Source organism: Apium graveolens, chromosome 8 (assembly GCF_009905375.1).
Source record: "Apium graveolens cultivar Ventura chromosome 8, ASM990537v1, whole genome shotgun sequence".
In the NCBI taxonomy this organism is placed as follows: Eukaryota; Viridiplantae; Streptophyta; class Magnoliopsida; order Apiales; family Apiaceae; genus Apium; species Apium graveolens.
The window spans coordinates 261,943,833-261,950,362 of record NC_133654.1 but is presented as its reverse complement, the minus strand read 5'-3'; positions in this window follow the sequence as shown (position 1 = coordinate 261,950,362).

Sequence of the window (6,530 nt, the reverse complement as noted above, 5' to 3'; positions counted from 1 at the left end):
GAATAACAGTTGAATAGAATTCAGTGGAAAACACACAGTTATTGGAATGTTAAGTTTCTGTTTTAGCTATTTGGTAACCAGAGTTTTTGTTTCGTGTGTTGGAATGCTTTCTTCTGTTGCTAATTAAGATAAGTATTATAGTATGTTTATTATTCCATGCATGTTGCTTGATAGACAGGACTCATAGAGTATGCTTTATTTGTTTGGATATTTTCCGATTCCTTTTATAAGTTATAGGTTTATTCGGGATTTGTTTGCATACAATATTGTTCACTTACTAGAATACAGTTTAAAGTTCTCCCTTTTGCCAACTCACTATTAAATTCTCCTACCTCTAAGCTTGAATCTAGAATTATGTGTCGTCAGCGCTCTAACCATAATTGTAAGTCCAACATTGCGTATTCCACACGCAATTCTGTTGTTTATAACTATAAATTCATAAAAATGTATTTCAGCGCCGTATTTAATTCTCTTGTCCAGACTTCGAAATTAATAAGCCTGTAATCTCAAATCATTGTTAGTCTCTTGTCCAGACTTCGAAATTATGTAAATTTGAACTACCACAGGTGTAGATATGGGTGTACGGAACACTCCAAGACTCCATTTGAAGAACTAATCTAGAAAAGCTTGTGAGTTATTAGGACTCCATTACTTTATATGTACCTACCAATATTAACTGTAAAAGCAAATATTGCAGACACTCTTTATAAGCAAGTATTTGTTCTGTTATGTGTTTGGTTATTATATGTTTAAAAATTTTTCCTATAGAAATCACTAATGCAAAAATGTTGCTTGTAAATATGAATACTATTTTTCTTAATTGCGTGAGCTAATTTTATTAAGGGATTTTATGATTTACTATTCAGGTTCATTAACTGTTTTTACGAGGAATGTTTAGTTGCATCATATTGTCTTAAGAAATAATGTATTTCTGCAGTTAAACTTGAAAAATTATTATGCTACAGGTAGCCATTGAGATTGTTTACATTTTTATCCAGACATTCATCTATAGCATTATCCTATTTACATTTTCAGGGAGGGAGAGAAACCAATTATAGAATAGTCTATTACATTTGCTGAAAATGTACAAGAGGAAGATGAGTAAAGATCTTGAGGTTAAGCTCAAGAAACTGGCTAAAGAAAAAATGTTGCAAGACCAAGACAGGCTGCAGATGAGCAAAGAGGAAGGTGCAGGAGAACATGGCCTGGTTACTTAAGAAAATAGCCGACGCAAATCTAGGCATCACAATCAATCATCAAGATTTCTGCACAACCAGTGATGATGACAATTACCTCACACCAGTTACCGGAGGCTCTGAACTTTAGATTTCAGATGTGCACCTTTTTACATATCTTATTTTGCATACTAGTAACAAGTGTTATCGACTAGCTTTTGGATGTTTATTTATCGTCCTAGACTAAGTACCTGTTCTTTGGAGTATGTGAAGTATGTGGAGTTGGTGAATTGTGTGAAACTGTAGTATTTGGTGAGGGTTTGTGAAAACTGATATGGAGTTTGGTTGAAATTGTTTATTTCGTTGACTTGGATGAAACACAGATTTTATGGCATGTTGAATTTACAAACCATTCTTGTTAATTTTTTAAAAAATATATATATTACATTAGGTACTAAAAATGTTACAAAGAAATTGGTATAATACAAAACATTATTGTTAAAATATTCATCAAAGATAACATTAAAGTATGTCTATAGTGTCATATTATGTATGTTACCTTTGCAAACAAATGGGGCCAAAAAATAGGGCCCACCAGTGGGGCCCACATCTGGGCCCCATTGGTGGCCCCATTTTTTTTGAAAATTCTAAGTCCAAAGGTAACATACATATTGTGATACTATAGACATAGATTGATGTTACCTTTGACAGCTATTGTAACAAAAATGTGAATGTTACACCAGGGCAAAAATAATGTTACCTTAGGGGCCAAAGGTAACTCGAAAAAAAGCAATTTAATTTTTATGTTACCTTAGGCCTTTTTCTGGCTGTGGTAACACTTTTTTGGGCCTGTTATAACATTTTCATGGTGTTACTGTAGGCCATTTATGGTGTAGTGTTTGGTCAAAAGATCCAAAAGAAGTAAACTAACTGAGATGACCACTCTAGCCACCTCTACATCCTCCCAACAGAATGCAGTTGTAAAACCAACTAGTAGTGAGTCTACACAGCCTGCACAAGAAGTAATTCAAGTGTATGGTAGGAGAAACAAGGAAGGCACACACAGTGAGAGCACATCTCTTGAAGCTCCCTCATTCATTCAGGGGGAGCTACCAACACTCACAACTGAGCACCAAATTCTTATGACTCAAATTTCTTCTATTCCAATTTCACTTAAATCCACTTCTCAAGTGCAACAAAAATCAATTGACTTAGCTCTAGAAGCTTTGCTCACCACCCAGGCACTCCATTTAGATGGTGAGAGGTTATATGTTGAGGTAGACCTTGATGAGACCATCAAAAATATGGGGGATTCATCAGTTTTTACAGAAGACCCCATGGATACTTTTAATGCACCTTCATGTGCAAAACAATCTTCACAGACTGAAAGATTTGAGGGTAGTACTCCTGAGGGGGAGCTATCTAAATCCAGATAAGTACCATTCTATTTATGTCTATTGCTTTGTGCCCTGCTGTAATGATATAGGATTCTGTTAAAATAAGTATTGAAGTGTTAGACATGACTAACTGTGGCTGCAAGCCGGCAACAACGTACAACTATCTATGTACACATTTGTACAGAGGCAGCCAGAATTGGAATATTATTTTTTTTTGAAAATTGTTACTATATTAGCAGTTATTAAAAAATTTAGAGTAGTTATTACGACTAGACAAACTAACTCTAAATTTGCATACTTTTTCATATCAAGATAAAATGGGTTAAAAGAATTTCAAATTTTACAAACTAATTCCAAATTTGCATACTTTTTCGTATAAAGATAAAAGGTGTATTGATAAATTGCATAACATCAAAAAAAAATTCAATAATTGGGATATAAACAAAACGAGCCGGTTATTCAATAAACATATTTGAGTTCAAGCATTTTTAAATGAGACGCGTCGCTCGTTTAAGTTAAATGAGCTTAAATTTGTGACTGAACTTGACTAGTTTAAAGATAAACGCTTGTCTTTAAACGAGTCAGGTCAAACTACTAGTTGACATCCTAAGATTGGATCATTTACAAAAAACATCAAAATATTATTATTGGGACAAAACACTAGTAAGAAGTACCGATAAAACTATTAGTTGATTCTTAAAATAGCAAACCAAATACATTCATATTTTTCTAAGGAATTTATTATATAGCTAAAATATATATATCTTGACATCCTTATTGTTGGATCATTCATAAAGATTTTTAAAAAATTGAAACATTAATATGGGACTAAACACTAGTAAGAAGTACGGTCAATCTACTTTTATAAATTTTCAATTTTTGTCATGCAGCGAATAAAAGAAATTTGAAAATGCGCTTACCATAATGATCTTTTTTGCAAAAACTAAAAAATTAAATTTCGTGTTAATTTTATTCTATCTTTTATACATAATTTTTTTCAAAATATTTACTAGCCTTCTAATAATTTTCTTTAAAAGAAATATTTTAATAGTACTGAATACAATCGAATACAGTCATGTTAGATAAACACAACTGAATTCTACTGAAATTATAATTTTCAGAAAGGAGGGAAATTTCCCTCCACTTTTGCAACTAAATTTTTAAAGGTACGGGAAATTTCCCTCCATTTTCAAATATCGAATTGGACCGAAATTGGTTGAATTTAGCAGTGTCAAAAAATTTTGTTGGCGGGAAAATTTCCTCCATTTTTTAGTAAGGCTAAATTCGACCGAGGGCGGTTAAAATTAGTAGCACACCTAAACTTAACTGTATATGGTTGCATATAAATACGGTTGTATTTATTCGGTCATAATTATTACTAAATTCGATCACGTAATACGATCGTATTTAAATACGGCCGCATGCGGTTGTATTCAGTCGTGCCCTTAAATTCATCTGAAGGTGGTTGAAATTGACTCTCGTTGTATTTGTGCAATTGTATTTAGTATTATTTTCTTGTAGTTAGCCGAATCGAGAGTTTACTCGTAAGCTCATGAGTCTGTTTAAATGAGTTGAGACAAGTTGGTTGGCAGAAAAAAATTAGGGTAGTTATTGTAACCGGTTAAAAGAATTTCAAACTAGAGAAACTAACTTTAAATTACCATAATTGGGATGTAATTAATACGAGACGAGTTGGTTATTCAATAAACAAAATCGAGTTTTTCTGAGATTGCACGTCCTAGATAAGATCAAGCATTCTAATTCTAAATATAGTTTGCTAAATTAAATTTAATTAAAAAATTTAGTTGTATATATATTTGTAAGACTGAAGTAATTGCATTGTTTTTAGGAGAATCAGGGCTAGTTCTTCTCAAATTGCACGCCCTAGGTGCTCTGGCAAAATGGCAGTTTTAGAAGAAAAATTGAGGAAGTTGGAGGAGCTTAAGGAGGAAGTGAAGAAGCTGAAGAATGCAAGTTGAAGTCCTCCAAGCAAGCTGGTTAAATGTAGGTTGATCAATGGCATTTTATTTTCTTATTAGAAGCGGCCTGTAATAATTTTACAGTTACTGTGTGTTATGTGTGTGTGTTATTTTTAAGTGTTTGAGAACCCTTTACTTCAAGATTTGAAGAAACCGTTTTAGCTAATTTCTTAATTGGACCGGGCTCCTTTTCTTTTTTTCTAGCTTTCTTAATCAAACCTCAATATAATAAACTACTAGCTTATAAATGGTTGGCCTTATATATATTGCTTGTAAAATTCCATTCTTGGTTGATATTGATTGAAAATGAGGTGTTAGATTCACTTCTTTTGACAATATTAAGTTGAAATGTAGTGTTGAGACTCAAGTTTAACTGATACAAATATTTCAAAATATAAGAATTTATGTTACTGGTTCTATGGTTCAGTCAAAACAATTAATTAATTGCAATGCAAATTATTTGCAATGCATAGTCCTATGAAAGACCTGCCCCATGCGGCGGTATGTTTTGTAATTGTATTGTCTGTATGCTTTTGGCCAAGTTCATGTATAAATATAAACTGGCTTTTTATTTCAGTTCATGTGTCATTTTGCAGTTTACTCTATGTTATAAAATTGCCAATTATCTAATTAAATAATGATACCAAAACTTGCATTCATGTTTGCTTTATAAACACCTGCAGTTTATATATGCTTAAAATTTTACAGGTTTCCCGCATGCATGCAGGTGCCTATATTTTCTATTTATTCGGCTTATAATCTAGTTGCATAGATGCTTTGTGTTGTGTCGAAAAGAAATAAGTTTGCAATAAAATAAACATCTGACTGTTAGGTGTCACTAAAATGGTGTTGCTAGCCTATACACATTTGTACAGATCCAAAGCAACTATTTTTTTGAGAAAGTGAGAACTAGGGTTGGAATATTAAATTTTACAAGTTAAATCAGCCAAATTCATATTTATGAAAGTTTTTTTAACAAGATATTAAAGAAAGGTTTAGGACTTTAAGTTAATTTTAATTTGGATCATTGGACATTTTTAGTTGGGGCAATTATGAGATGAATTAGGTAAAAATGCAGTTATTAAAGAGTTACATCATATTTTTCGGAATTGTTTGAATACTACTTTTTGCAATAACTAAAATAAATACATAATTATTTTAAGTTGAAACTAAAATAAATACATAATTATTTTAAATTTTCAACTTGATCTTGTGATGCACATAATGCAGATTATTACCCGTATACTTTGTACATGTGTATCTTTTATTTATTTTTTCCTTAAATTTTATTAAATATTAGTAAAAAATTCATATACAACAAAAAAATTATATAGTTCTTAATTATAACCAATGCATAATTTGAATAACTAGACAAACTAACTCCAAACTTGCATATTTTCTCGTATCAAGATAATTTGGTGGACATCAAAATTTGAATTACATATAACTCGGATGTAATTCAAGTTGAGATAGTTATTTAATAAACGAGTTTAATTGGGTATTTTTGAAAAAGACAAGTCTTTTCGTCTAAGATTCAACACTTAAAAGAATAAAAAATTTAAATAAAATTTGATTCAAATATAATAAAAATGAATTTTGAAAAAATAGATGAAAATTTTAAACAAGCTCGAGAGGAATTGAGTTTCCATACTACGATACTCGAAATAGTTCATATACGAGCTCGAACAGAACTGAGTTCGGTATAAGAAGTATTTTTTTTGTTACTAAAATAAAATTTCAACTCCAATATTAGTTGCATTTTGCATCCAAACATTTCTAATTTTACTAATTTTTGTCTTTCTCTCTTTCCTAAATTTTATATAAAGTTCACCATTATTAATGTAATTTATGATTACTTGATGATGTGGTATGCATGCATAAATGTATCATTGATTTCAAATTTAAAATTAATGATGTATTTATGCATATTTGCATCCAAAAGATATAAAGAACCCTTTTTTTACGAACAATTAATTTTA